The sequence below is a fragment of the Periplaneta americana genome, chromosome 9 (assembly GCF_040183065.1).
Source record: "Periplaneta americana isolate PAMFEO1 chromosome 9, P.americana_PAMFEO1_priV1, whole genome shotgun sequence".
NCBI classification, from domain to species: Eukaryota; Metazoa; Arthropoda; class Insecta; order Blattodea; family Blattidae; genus Periplaneta; species Periplaneta americana.
The window spans coordinates 40,607,196-40,623,312 of NC_091125.1; the positions used below are offsets into that span (position 1 = coordinate 40,607,196).

Sequence of the window (16,117 nt, forward strand, 5' to 3'; positions counted from 1 at the left end):
TTGAACTCCTGAATAACACCGGACTTAAAATTAAATTCGAAGCGGAAAGTATGGTTAGTTTCTGAACCTCATCACAAGTGAAAAGAGAATATAGTGAACTGTACAATGGTGCCTTAGGGTGCAATTCATAGACATTTCGCTAGCCCGCGCTACGAGCGCGCTAAACTAGTCCCGGCTATCGACTGATTACTTGTACAGGATTCACATCATATCATATCGCTAATACTAGTTTATGAATACGAAACACGTTAGTTCGTTGATCATCTACCGGAAGCCCGCGCTAAGAATGTCTATGAATATGGCCCTTAGATATAATTCATTTTCCTTCTACGTATCTGTGTGAGAAAGGGTTTTCATTACTAACTCTAATAAATATAAAGTACCGAAATCGAATCGATGTATGTGACGATCTCCGACTTAAGCTTGCCAGCATACGTCCAAGTATAGAACAACTGTGCAAGAATCGGCAGGCTCCTCCATCTCATTAATGTGAGTACCAGCATTTATTTATTTTTTTAGTTAATAAGCTAAAGATTATCTAAACACTAATACCTTTAATTATTAAAAAAACGAAAATGAATTTTCTTCTATTAACATTAACTTAATTAGTTAATACTAATATGAAATTGAATTAAACTAATCTTAATTAATTCTATTTTAAAATATAAGTATACTGGTATTAAAATATGCTACAAAAATGATAAATTTGCTTTCGAAGGGAACAAGAGTAAGGTGGTCCCCGAAACTGTTCTGACTTAAAAATAGTGGTCCCCACTTCAAAGAAGCTTGAGAAACGCTGAGTAACGGATGGTTTAAATAACTTTAGTCTCGTATGCCGAAACACTTGTTTATGAGAAGAGACAACTATTATTATTATTATTACTATTATTATTATTATTATTATTATTATTATTATTATTGCTCATTAGGAACAAGATCTTTGGGCCGTCCGCTGAAACGATGGAGTGAGACCGTAATAGGCCACCAGGTTTAATACGTGATAGGAAGAAGAGAACTCTTAGTAATAGTATTAATATTATCTTGCTTTATTTGACTTTTCTTTGCTCTTCCGCCTGCACTCCAGGTTTATCATGAAACTGGAGTTTGACATTTCTTCCAGTGTGTGAGTTACTGCTAAGAGGTTCATCTTATTTTAAAATGTAACATGTTTTGAGAATTGTATTAATGCAACAAGTCCTTTTGGGCGATAGCTGTTCCTGGACTTAAAATAGTATTTGGAATTACTTTTCTCACCTTTGTAAAGCTGATAAATCAATAGTTATGATACCGAATGAACACTACAGAAATAAAAATAGTGGTGCATTACACCTATAATATATCTGTTCCATGATTCTGACAAATTAGCATCAGCCTACCATGAAAGCGACCGTAAAAAGTTCGTAACAAATACTACTTCTATCCTACTGTATATTTAATTCCAGTACTCGAGATATTTTACTTATCAGAATCATACTGACTTAATTTCTCATATTGTTGTTTGTTGTTGTTTAGTCAACTGTCCGAAGATAGTGATACCAACAAGGCATCACTCATGAGACAACTAGGTCAGGAGATAATGGGGTAGGGTGGCCAGTTTCTTTCCCCCTTTTCTCATATTAAGGAGTTCAAAAGCAGCTATTACGTGAAAAGCACAATCAAATCTGATACCTGTAACAAAAAGGTTTTAAAACACACAGGTAAATTATGTTCATATAAAATCTCCTAACATGCATGGCTTAATACAGTAGTGTCAGAGTTGTAAGCTCCGAAACCGGTTGTGGTGCTAGAGACGTCCAGTCGGAGCGTGAACTTGCTTATGTCTGTGGAAGCACCGGAGCTCGCAACGAGTTATAGTGGAGCGCTCCGTTCCGTTTAGGCTGTGTCTGACAACGCTGGCTTAATAGAAAAGTGCAGACCTTAGGTATTTCTTCTCTTACCAGCAGCATCTGCAGTGCAATCGTTACTTTTTAGAAACCAGTAATAGTTATACTGGACAACAAAAATACAGTTTGAAATTCTTTCCGATATTAATAACGGCTCGTTTCAATGGTTCATCTTATATTTAGTACGTACGAATCAGTTAATCCGGAAATGGTGTACATAGATCATTAACAGTGTTTTTTTATAAAAGTAATGGACTCTTTATTTTTTAAATCTGCTCCAGTATTCACAATACCGTTCCTAATTTCTCTTAATTAATGTCCATGTTTATGTCCTATACAATGATATACTCCACACAAAGCACTTCACTAGTTTCTTTCTTAGTTCTTTTTCTAGAGGTCCGCAGAAGATTCTCCTTTTTCTATTAAAAGCTTCCTTTGCCATTGCTATTCTCCTTTTGACTTCTTGTCAGCACCTCATGTTACTGCTTATAGTATACCCCAAGTATTTGAAGCTGGTATTAAAGCACGATTATTAGCAGATTAAGCACCGAAATAAATTGCTTTTATTTTACGATTGTTAGTAAAGTGAGTCATTGTTTCAGACGCGTATATTTAAATTTCATACACATTACATTACAGTTAATTAGAAAATTGCAAATAAACAAGGAATATCGCTTTAAAATTACAAAAAAGACATTTCTTATTGAATTAGTAAGAAAAGTCTTAAAAAAATTATTGAATTAGTAAGAAAAGTCTTAAAAAAAGACAAAATAGGCAAAATAAAAATTGGCCCTATCACTTTGATTTACCCTAAACCATATTTATATCTATGAAAATCATTATTTACTTCTACCCAGTAAAAAGCATTTTGTCAAACATCCGGGCTCTACTTATGACTCATGTACCACCCTGTTGTTTTTATTTTTTTTAGGTTATTTTACGACGCATTATCAAGTCTTAGGTTATTTAGCGTCTGAATAAAGAGAAGGTAGTAATGCCGGTGAAATGAGTCCGGGGTCCAGCACAGAAAGTTACCCAGCATTTGCTCACATTGGGTTGAGGGAAAACCGGGAAAAAACCTCAACCAGGTAACTTGTCCCGACCGGGAATCGAACCCGGGCCTCCTGGTTTCGCGGCCAGACGCGCTAACCGTTACTCCACAGGTGTGTACTCACCCTGTTCTTCCAGCGACAACTATGAAACTCATTTCTAAAGCTTATTAAACGAGTGAACGTCCTCCTTACTATATTGCTGTGACACCAGTACCGTCATCAACTTCTTTTTCTTTTAACGTAAAACTACGTTATGTATTCGGTAACGGTGTCCAAAAAAAGCGTTATAAATGAATCGTTAATAACGTTCCAAAAAGTAACAATAACGAAACGAAAAGTATACCACCGTGTAGACAAAGTGGTCCCGTTACCGTAAACATCCGCTCGAAATCGGTCGGACCTTCAAGATCGATGAGACGGGTGGGAGAAAACACGCCTATAAAACTGCGTTCGGACGAATATTTTATGTCCCTAAATCCATGAGGTCTCGTTCTCACGATGCGGAATTTCTCGAAACGGGCACTTATTCGAATCGATTTCTTCCGGAGTTAAGGGGAAATCTGTATGACTCAATTGAGCTAATAGCGCACAGGCCTGACATAGGCCATTCCGAGATTTGCGAGTTGATAGGATGATAAAATGGCGACACTTGAATAATGGTAAAATAATAATGATAAGTTAATGATGATATTATTATTATTATTATTATTATTATTATTATTATTATTATTATTATTATTATTAGGGAAACTCACAAAATACCTAACCCCCATCAGTTTTGTCGCTATAAATTTCTCCGAATGTCCCGGAAATCGAAGCCTGCGGCCATTTGATTGCAAGTTGCATTTTAACTGTACTGTGATTATACGATGAAAGAGTAATGGAACGGAGAAAAATTCTCTCCGGCGCCGGGATTTGAACCCAGGTTTTCAGCTCTACGTGCTGACGCTTTATCCACTAAGCCACACCGGATTCCACCCCGGCGTCGGAAGAATCGTCTCAGTTTTAAGTTCCAACTCTTGGGTTCCCTCTAGTGGCCGCCCTCTGCACTACGTCATAGATATCTATGAACCTAGGACCGAAGTCCACACATGTGCTGAGGTGCACTCGTAGTGAGTGACTAGTTGGCCGGGATCCGACGGAATAAGCGCCGTCTTAAATCACGAAGTGATTTACGCATATCATATATATTATTATAATGTACCGAAGTACATATGATATTTCCATGCAGATATTCTGCGTTATCATACGATCAAAGAGTAATGGAACGGAGAAAAATTCTCTCCGGCGCCGGGATTTGAACCCGGGTTTTCAGCTCTACGTGCTGACGCTTTATCCACTAAGCCACACCGGATTCCACCCCGGCGTCGGAAGAATCGTCTCAGTTTTAAGTTCCAACTGCACTCGTAGTGAGTGCACCTCAGCACATGTGTGGACTTCGGTTCTAGGTTCATAGATATCTATGACGTAGTGCAAAGGGCTGCCACTAGAGGGAACCCAAGAATTGGAACTTAAAACTGAGACGATTCTTCCGACGCCGGGGTGGAATCCGGTGTGGCTTAGTGGATAAAGCGTCAGCACGTAGAGCTGAAAACCCGGGTTCAAATCCCGGTGCCGGAGAGAATTTTTCTCCGTTCCATTACTCTTTCATCGTATGATAACGGAGAATATCTGCATGGAAATATCATATGTACTTCGGTACATTATAATAATATATATGTACTGTGATTAGGTCTGTCACTATTAAGAATGCATATTTTTGCTGGAAGCTAGAATATTTTATTTGAATGACAATGTTGCACAGGGAATATATTCTGGGTTCATAGGATTTTTTTTAAGTTCTGCTTCCATCAGATTAATGTGGAGTTAAAATGTGACGTATCTCGCTCGACATCTTTTTAGTGTAGTGTCGATAATGTTTGTATGAATCGAATGGTAGACAGTGTTTATTTTTGTCTCTCAAAATAACGTCGTAAATTCGTTGGCTTATGAATGAATCACTTTATGAGTTTCATTTTTTCTGCAGTTGTTAGTGTGAAGTGCTCCAAATCTCAGTTCCGTATGAAGTGGAATGAAAACATAACAAAGTATACGTTACTAACTCGATGAACGTCACGAGCAAGGATCATCACCAAACAACTGCACTGTAGACAGGAAAGCATGCCAGAAACGTCTGCAGTTATGTTACATCTCTTTGCGGCACACTGATGAGTGCAGTGCACGGGAGTCCTAAGGATTGGCGTAGTAGCAGTATTCTCGACATAACGTTCGCCTCAGGGATTCAATGGGGTTTCGTGGGGTGAAGGTTCAGTGCAGTAGTTTCCCTTAACTACTGTATTGATAATGAAGACATTTATTAATTATATGGACCGTCTGGCTTTGCGAGAGCCGAACCCGGAATGGATTCATACACTTTGACTTAATTTGGTCCATTATGTGGAGTATAGTACGATGAACGTTTCAGTCCGTGAGATGGCCCGGCTGGCAATCGTGAATTCGACGCTGACAGGTGGGCCATTCTGCCTCAACTCTCACAGAGCCAGTTTCCAAACCCAGATGAAAACCAGGAGCCCCAAACTCTTCCTATGTCAGCATCGGAAATCCGTACTACTCACAAGATTTGGCCCGCTTTTTTCTATTATAGATGAAAAGAGGGGAAGTGGAGAGAGTTTGTGCAATAATAGGGAGAAACGAAAGTACCCCTTGAAATCCTCTCTATAATGTATGCTTTGTCCGTCATAAATTCTATCAACACCAAGCTTGGGATCTAATCCAAGCCTCCTGTGTCTTTGAGCCATAGACCCGCCCTAATTGAAGAGTTGGATTCCAAGGTGTCCTAAGTCATTGTAGATTTTAACTCGTTTTATTCACATTTTAATTTATCCTTTTCAAGTCCATATACCTGTATAACTGTGTACGTTTATTTAACATATTCTCTTAAGTCTTTACTTAGATCCGTTTGATAAAACATATGAAGGCACTGGGAGCGTAATTTTTTTTAATCAGGCTTTGTCTTTTTTCTCATAACTTTTCATTTTGACTTAGGCCAGTTTGTAACCCACCTCTTCTATTATATGTAAGTGATGGAATTTATGACGAGGAGAAGAATGATGACCAAAGGCACTGCCCCAAAATCATCTTCCTACACAAGTCCGAAATGTAACTTATCTTCAGAAAGTAAATAGAATCAAAGCTATCAAAACGACGAACAGATAATTGTAAGCGGAATAGCCGTAGGCGAAAAGTTGCTGTATCAGTCATCATAAATAAAGACCGTTTTCTTACGCCAAAACATTGGAATGAGTATAAGCGTGCACGGGATATACATTACGTCACTATCCTTCAGTAGACAACCTGCTCACAAACACAAGTAACGCTCAGTACAGGGTCACTTACAACAGATTCCTTCCAACTTGAAATAGTAATAGTAGTAACACAGTCTATACAGTCACGAAGCTTGAGTTGTGAGGGTGTTAGGAACAATAGACTGTGCCGGTACTATTTCGCATTGTCTGTAATGAGGCGATATTAGCTATCATAGTGGTTAGCAACTATCTATGGATGCATATTTACTACGTATTGAGCTTCGTGACTGTATATACTAGACTGTGGTAGTAGTGCCTAATATTCCTGTCTCTATTCATAACACAAGATATAATTACTTAATTTTTTTATAGATTAAATTATATTTATTAACTGGATTTTTAACAGTTATTCTCAAAAAAGTTACTTATGTTTTAGATGTTTTGCAGTCGCCGATATTTGAACACGGAGTTGGTTTTCTGCTTGACAGCACTTTACCAAGATGTGAGGTATTTAGAGAAATTTTCGAAAGATATAGTGTGCAAAAATAAAACATATCCAAATTTGATAGTTTTTTAAATGTATTAGATCAGGAAGATATTATGTCCATGCATTGTTACACAATGCTTCAAACTCTGGTACTACATTACAGAGACGTGAAAATAATGCAAGTTGAGATGCGTTAATTGATTTACGAGAGAAAGATTTCATACAGGCGGGCAAACAAGTCAAACACAAATACAGAAACAGAGTCTAATAAAGACAGTCTGTCTGGTAGACAGAGACAGAGAATGACAGACAGACAGACATGTTTTTTTTAATTTAGGCAGCAGTTGAGGAATGTAATGCAAGAATTGGTTTCCATGGTGACCACGTGCGCATTCACTTCCTAAATCTGGACTTTCAAATAAACTTTACACCGGTGTGACGAAACCCGGACCCGCCATTGAGAAACAAACGTACACTGAATGTTTCGAGTCCAAGGCCCACTGCAGCAGCGGGGAGCAGACAGCTTTACGACGCGGTGGTTCACCCGCAGCGCTGAGCGCCATCTTCGTTACAACGTTTCAGTGGCGGCTTATCGTTGAAGTTCATTGTTGATACAGGAGTCTACACAAACACGGAGTACGTACAGTAAGTTACATCGTGTATATGTGTGCAAAAATAAATACCAAAATACAGCGTACAAGCAACTTACCACAATAATTTACTAAATTATCAAGGACTCAACGTGGTGGGACATCTGTAGAAGAATATTGTTAGCAGGTTAAAAAGAAGTCTGTCACAGAAACAGATACTCATGAAAAGAATACACCAGTGACTCACTAGCGAATTGAGCCGGAGAGTTTATGAACGTAGAACTACGTTCGTCAGCGAGGACAGTTCTGGACGAAACTGACGTTCAATCTTCTTGGCGCCATTGGGATCTGGTGGCCATCTTACTTCTTCTGGCGTTGTACAGTACCCGGATTCACTCTTTGAGCTGATTTAGACAGCCAATGTCCACGGAACTTCTCTTCTTCTTCTTCTTAGTTGGTTATTTAACGACGCTGTATGAACTACGAGGTTATTTAGCGTCGATGAGATTGGTGATAGCGAGATGGTATTTGGCGAGATGGGCCCGAGGATTCGCCATAGATTACCTGGTATTCACCTTACAGTTGGGGAAAACCTCGGAGAAAACCCAACCAGGTAATCAGCCCAAGCGGGGATAGAACCCTCGCCCGACCGCAACTTCAGAACGGCAGGCAAGCGCCTTAACCGACTGAGCCACTCCGGCGGTTTCCACTGAACTAGCGTCCGTCCGCCGCTCTCTTTCGCTGTCTTTGATATCTCTTGTACTCTCTCAGTGGTGATCTTGGGCTTGATTGATTCATCTTAGGATGTCCTTTCCTCCTTTTGTGCTCGTCTCCACTTTTGTATTATCTCAGCTTTAAAATTTCTAGGCAATTTTACGACTATTTTATTTTAAGTTCAGGTCCAATATACCCCGGATCATTTTTGTCCTTTCTTTGTCGATCTCGTCACACTCGATCGATCGACACTTCAAACATCCGTATCGGTTGAGATCTCACCAGATTACCACGTAGCAAGCTAACGTTCTAAATATTCAACTTATAGTGCGAAAAAAGAACCAAACATAATTTAAAAAAATACAATAAACCATGAAAGAATATCGCCATCATCATCATCATCATCTCAGCTCATTTCGGTTTCATGAAATATGTTTTGAAACTGTAAAGAATATATGATATAGTAATGTAATAATATATTTTTTCTCTGATCGAGATTCTGACATATGTACAGTACAACTCACTAGACAATACGTATCAAAGGATCGATAATTGTTTGTGACGATATGTATTTTGTCGAAGGAAGAATTCTGCAGTGCTTGGGAAAAGTGACACAAGTCAGTTTCCACAAACCTTTTTTGATAATTTATTGACAACTTACGGAACCACTGCTAGCTTGGAAAAAAATACTTAAGTATTCCTCCCATTACGATAATTCATACAGAAAAAATCAAATCGACATAAACCAGTGTAAGTTGTCAATAAATTATCAAAAAAGGTTTGTGGAAACTGACTTACGTTACTTTTCCCGAGCACTGCAGAATTATTAGTGGAGTATGTTACGGTCATTCAACATTTTTTCATTAATATTCGATTATCGGTCCTAAAATCCTGTTATAAATTATGCAAGACCAGAAATACCCTGTCGACAAAGTGTTAGACCAATTTACGCAAAAATATGGAATACATTTTAATAATAATAATAATAATAATAATAATAATAATAATAATAATAATAATAATAATAATAATAGTAATAGTAATAATAATATAATCATCATCATCATCATAAAAATAACAATAGTAATGCATTCTGCGTACTAAACGGGACGTACATGTAGTCTGATTCTAAGAAGATGGCGGCTATACATCCTAGTGATTTACGATTAGAGTGACAAATCCAATTTTCATAAACAAAATGCCAGCTTATCGAAATAAAAACCAAAATACATTACCATCCAGTTTTTATTTTATTAATTAATATGTTAGTATTTCTGTCATTATCACAAGAATGGATACAGTTAAAATTAATTAATCAATGTAACACGGAAATAACTTATCAACATTTTCAAAACTCAAGCTCAATTTAATACCTTTTCCTATTTGCAACAACTCCTTTGAGGCAATAATAGAATGGGTCCTACCAGCTTTTTGTGTACTCGGGATTGATTTCTTTATTCTTAAAGCTTTCTTTAAATCTTCTGTATTAGAAATTGAATGTTTATTTATTTATTTATTTATTTATTTATTTATTTATTTATTTATTTATTTATTCATTCATTCATTCATTCATTCTTATATATAAGTTATTTTTTATTAATTTTTATTATTACTTACTCACTCATTGATTATTTGCTGACTTATTTAAGACATTCCTATTTTTCTAAATTCACATCGAAATGTTTACTGTAAATTTTAACAATGAGCACTGTATAGCGTCCATCCTGAAGATTAGAAGCGGCTGACTGAATTCCTAATAGAATGTTATAATCCGCGGAATCCATGTTAATATGGATAAACGAATGTTAAAGCCTGGAAAGCGTTAGCTAATGAGAACTGGCTCTACATTACGCGACAAATGCCTTCCAGTGTCCAGTATGTTGGATCCAACATTGTACACAAATGAGTAGTTTGGACTAATTTTCCAATTGTCTCCTCTATACTGTACGTCAAGTTTTGGAAACAACGTTGATTCCCATGTGTGTAACGTTCATCCAGTCGAATCGTTTTAATTCATACACCGTTGTGGATGTAGAAGCAACCGTTGTTCTGCTATGCTGTGCATATTTATTGGGTATTTTGGTATTGCTTTCATCAATATAATGTCTTTATTTCAGGTATGGTAGGTCAAATATAGGTCAATATTTTATGAAAGCGCGATCATGAAAATTTGAGAATTTCTGGCTAATATCTCCTACACCTTTTGATTTTTTATTAAATCTGATTGGATCAAAAATACCTGAAAATGTTACACACTTGAGAAAATCAATCCGAGGCGAAAGTACCGTATCTAGCAGTTACCCTGCGACTTTTACTCGTACCTTCTGGAAACACTTTTATAAGTTTGATCTTTCAAATGCTGGAAGTTGTAAATGATCCCTTAAAAAGTGGCATTGTAGTTGTTACAAACTTTTCATTGGGGAAGCAGGAAAGGTACTAATCTTGGTGAGAGGATTCAATAATAATAATAATAATAATAATAATAATAATAATAATAATAATTTGACAGCATGAAATATAGTTACTTCATTCCAGAGGTGCACATAGTGCCTAAAGAATACAAGCGCAAAACAAAATTTAAAGAAGAAAAAAGAGGATTTATAGGTTATGATAAAAATGTTGTAGATTTAATGCTTGTTGTTGTTTAGTCAACTGTCCGAAGATAAGTGATACCACGAAGGCACCACTTATGAGGCAACTAGGCTTATCGGGTAGGAATTATAATGTATAGCATTGGTGTTAAAATTATCGTAAATCGCGAATAATTATGCCAAAGTTGACAACGCTGAACTGGTGCATTTACATTGTACGGATAGTGTAGACTAGTCAGAAATGGGGTTGTGGAATATTCCTACGTTGGAAGGACACTTTGACGCTGATTAAAAATTACGACAGCGCACAGTGTGCAATTTTCCCAGTCTACGTGGACAAAAATCAAATTTTGACTTGTTTAGTTAGGCACATGTGAATATGAATTCATTTTCTTTAACATCTGGAGAATGTTGTGAGAAATAGCTTTTATTCAAATCAACTTTACAGTGAGTTATACCTAAAATCTTGATTTGCATAATATACGTCACTGTTCGTTAACAGAAAACCACAATTTAAGTCACACGGAGTTAGTGTGCACTCGAAGTTGGTTGCTTGACGGTTGTCAGCCCACTTTGAGGTCTGTGGATATAGAGGGAAAAATTGGATCGGTGTCGGGTAGAGTTCCCGGGTAGCTCAGTTGTAGAGCGTTGGTACGTAAACCAAAGGTCCCGGGTTCGATGTCCGGCCCCGGAACAATTTTTCCCTCGGAATTATTCAATAGCTTTTATTGTTTTATCAGCAGCAAGTTATATTTAGAAGGGTATGAACAATGAGTTCTTCCTAACACTTCTCGCTCCTGTTCAGCCATAGACAGAGAGGTTTACTATGTGGGTGAAAAGAGCCAATTGTTAATGATTTATTATGTTATGAGACATGGAATATGTTCAGATAGGTACGTTCTTACTAATGTAACTTCAATTACAAGTTTCTAAACTATTTTCCTTGTTACAGAAGAATTTAAACATTACAATTGAAAAAGTAGGCCTATATATTATTTTAAAGTTCTCCAAATATCATTTGAATTTTAATATAGCCGGTCGCATCCGGTTACAACAATTCTTTTACCATTTAATACAGCATCATTTAGAGTGTTCAATTCCTGTTTTAAAGTTTGCGCGTTCTTGCGCATTTATCAGTAATTAATTTTTTTTCAGTGGTGGAGCATACGGTAACTGTTCCATATTTGGCTTAACAGCAGAAAAGAATCATGGAATAAGGAAGTTCTTAATCACTTATGAGTGTTTTAGTCCTGCAGAATTATTCACATGACATCGAACATCAGGTTAAAAATACATTAGACACATTTTTATCTAACCTTAACAAACGCACGTGAATCAGAACGAAAATCACTAACTGGAGAAAATTAATAACTTCTCTGCATTCTAACGGATTGCCTTACAGGTACCACACATGTTTTGTATTGAAACTCTGATTACGTTTGCACAAGAAAAGTTACCCCTTTATAGCGAATGCATTTAAACAAAATTAAGAATTTCTCTCCTATCTAACAGATTTTTATGAAACTTTATACATAAGTTACAAGTTAAATATTTTATTTTTTGTCTACAAAGTCTGATTATGTTTCTTAAGAGGAATTACCCCTTTGTAGGGGTGCATTTAGACAACATTAATAACTTCTCTCCTATATAATATATTTTATGAAACTTTGTACAACAATCAGGCCTAAGGTAGCATACAGATGTAATCAGAATTTGTACATAAAATATGTGCTACCTGTAACTCCTGTACAAAGCTTCATAAAAATCCCCTATAAAGGGGTAGTTCCTCGTACACAGATGTAGTCAGAGATTGTACACAAAAAAATATGTGCTATCTGTAAGGTCTGTACAAAGTTTCATAACAATCTATTGGAATGCAAAGAAGTTATTAATTATGTCCAGCTAGATTTGCGTTACTGCACACTGTGCAGCGGTCCGAATGTTCGTACACACGAATGCTGGAAGCTCGGCACTTGACCCTGTCACTTCACACTATGCGTCAAACGACCAACGTTGGAAGTCGCATAGTCAGGACTCAGCTTACGATAATGGAAACACAGGAAAGTGATGCAGGCCTACACTCAACCTCTCAGCTTCCTACCTGATATCGGGACTGGTACTCAAAGAGATAAAACCATTAAGAGGAAAATCAAGCCATTGAATGAATACGGAAGTTATATATGTACGTTTACCCTTATCTTATTTCACAATGTCAACATGAGTCACCACCTGACTGTAGGCATCTGATGTTCAAGGAATTTCAGAATCCAATAGAACAATATCAAGCAGATATAATGTAACTATTAAGAACAGGTACTCCCCAGTGTACTTACAGCGTATTAATGCAGTCATTCAACGAAATATTTAGATTATATGCAACAGCTATATGCAAGCTAAAATACATATCTCCAAGTCATGATACCACGCTTGAAAATGAATTAAGCACTTGATACTGTACTTACTTACAAATGGCTTTTAGAGAAGCCGGAGGTTCATTGCCGCCCTCACATAAGCCCGTCATCGGTTTCTATCCTGAGCAAGATTAATCCAGTCCCTAACATCATATCCCACCTCCCTCAAATCTATTTTAATATTATCCTCCCATCTATATCTCGGTCTCCCTAAACGTATTTTTTCTCCGGCCTCCCAACTAACACTATATATGCCTTTCTGGATCCGTCCATAGATGCTACATGCCCTGCTCATCTCAAACGTCTGGAATTAATGTTCCTATTTATGTCAGGTGAAATGGCGGCCTTATTTGAGGACAGCAATGAACCTCCGGGTTCCTTAAAAGCCAGTAAGTGAGTAAGTAAGTATTTATGTCAGGTGAAGAAAACAGTGCTTGCAATTCTGCGTTATGTAACTTTCTCCATTCTCCTGTAACTTCATCCCTTTTAGTCCCAAATATTTTATAAGCACCTTATTCTCAAACACCCTCAGTCTCTGTTCCTCTCTCAACAGACAATGGATATGAATTAAGTCCCAAAAAAAGGAAAAAAAATCCACTCATTTTCGGTCGTAGTAACGAAATGAAATGATCAATCTTGATCCATACTAGTCAGTGCAATGAAAATCAGTAGAAGTAAATTCCAAAAACCATCTTGAAAATCAGGCTCGAAACTAATACAATAAAATAGATAAATTGCGATAAATGGGTGACGTGTTACCACAATACTTTGAAGAAAATAAAAGAAATGACGACTGAAGAATATAATCAACAATGTAGGCCAATTTCAGAATTCAAATTCAGATGATAATGACATTTACCTTAAGGCGAAAACTCTTGGTTATATCCATAAAATAAAGGAAGAAAGGAAGACACGAGCGAGGAATTTATTAAAAGAAAACAGCAGAATCTTTAGCGTTCAGTGTGAAAGTTTAAAAATGGTCTAAAAGGATCTAGATCAAACTAACATCACCAATGTCTGTCTTTTATGCACGTGTATAAGGACCATGCCAATAAGCTATAACCACGATGTTTTGTGGCTTTTGAAAATTGAAGCATAAAATTCCCTTACTACACTATGTAGCCTGTAATAATGGGAAAGCATATATCATAGTGGGTCTACCAATAAGAGAGACAGATCACTATACACTCATTTTATTGTAAGATTTCTGTTCTAAAATTTTTCCATCTGTGGCAGAAAATACATAGGTGATTCGAAAATTAGTGGCAACACTATTATCATTCAGCTCCCCTAGCAATGACGAATATAAGCTGGTAATATTATATGACGGAGTGGTGGCTGATATGACGTGTTATGTGTAAGGTATAAGGTAATAAACTCAGTGATTGTAATAATAAGATTATCTGCAAACCCCTAATGCCAAAAAATGTAGACAAGAATAGGACTCTCTGAAAAACATGTTTATTGTAGTTTATGATTATGAAGGTGTATCAGTCACTCATTCTGTTTCAATTTTATTGGAATGCGTATGGATGTTGCATATTACAGTCTCTTTTTGGAACACCATTTACGATCAGCAATGCGCCAGAAGCACCGAAATCTCTTCAATACCCATCTCATTGTGCTTCACGATGGTGCTCGTTGTCACGTGGCTGCCCAAGTGGTTAATTTACTTAACAGGTAGAAGTGGGAAATTCCACAGCATCCTCCATAGGCCTCTTCTCCGGATATGAGTTGCTGCAACTACGACCTTACTTAAGTTGAAAGAACCACTGAGAGGGGTACGCTTTAGAAATAAATAGCTCATTATAATAGCCGTAGAGTAGTGGTCGTCAGCACTCGCTGAAGTGGGTAAAGTGTAACGAGTGCATCGTAATATGCTCCGTCTTGCAGAAAGGAGAGGTAGAAAGCATACCAGCCAGTAGCCACGGATGCTCGCCAGTGCAAGTATTATCCACGGGTAAGAGACGCTAGCCCGAGGGTACATAGAGCAATAAATTGGAAGCTTAGAGCAAATTGACGCTGTGGATGGCATCCGTCGCCTTTCAGAGGTCTGCCGAATAGGTACGTGATAGTGGAGGAGATTACCTTTAAAAACTGTAATTATGTTAATTGTGAATAAATAAATTGTTTATTGTAATATGTTCCACTAATTTTCGAATGACTCGTGTTTAATTAAAAGAAATTGTTAAAGCTGTTCTAAATAAATCGGCATTTCTTTTAAATAAGGACCCATTAGTTTTTTTTCTGTAAATGATTATGTCATATGTACTATTCTCGAATTAGAATACTTGTAGATATTGAATATGAATGAATTGTGTCCAATAATTCAGGCGATATCGTAGTATCGAGACAGACTGGAAGCTTGCCGAGAACGACTTTTTCGGCTTTTTATACCTGAAAGTTGAAAACGTGAAGAATTTGTAAAGTAGATGAGAAAGTAAAAAAATTAGTGAATACTAGTCAGAGATACAAAGGCTTTTAAGATAAACAGAAAATTAGGGATAACAGTAATGAAAGATGACAATGATAGTAGTAGAGATGGATGAGTAGATGTCGACGAGAATGTGTCTAAATAAGAGAAAGGTAGACAGTATTGCATAGCATTCGGGAATGGAATTGAGGGGAGATAAAGAAGGTAAAGAGTTGAAAATACTGTACATCAGAAGGGATGGAGGAAGAAATAGACAGAAATTGAGTATAACTTTATTTAATGGAAGATATGGGGATATATAGGTGATAGGAGAAATATGTTAGGATATATGATTGAATGTAATCAAGTGTAGTGGTGGACCGTATGCAGAAATGTGAGGGAAACCACTACCTGAAAGCCGTATGATAGTAAATATGAATATGAATATGAAGAATTTGTAAATGTTTCAACATCGCAATACTTTACTTCATGTAACAAGAAAATGAAAAGCCTACACTCTCTCTTTGCAAATATTTACTTTACTGTTTTAATGTGATAAATATATACTGCATGGAAGTACATTATAAGTTTTTATGAACGTTATTGAACAAGTAATAAGCACTTCACTGTGTTATATAAATTTTGGTGGTATATTACCTGATTGACTAGTT

At 36.8% G+C, this 16,117-nt stretch overlaps 1 protein-coding gene across 2 annotated transcripts in view; it reads left to right on the plus strand.

Moving 5' to 3' along the window:
• LOC138705851 (adenylate cyclase type 6) overlaps positions 1-16,117 on the plus strand; it is an 896,572-nt gene that overhangs the window by 725,434 nt on the left and 155,021 nt on the right. The window lies entirely within an intron of this gene.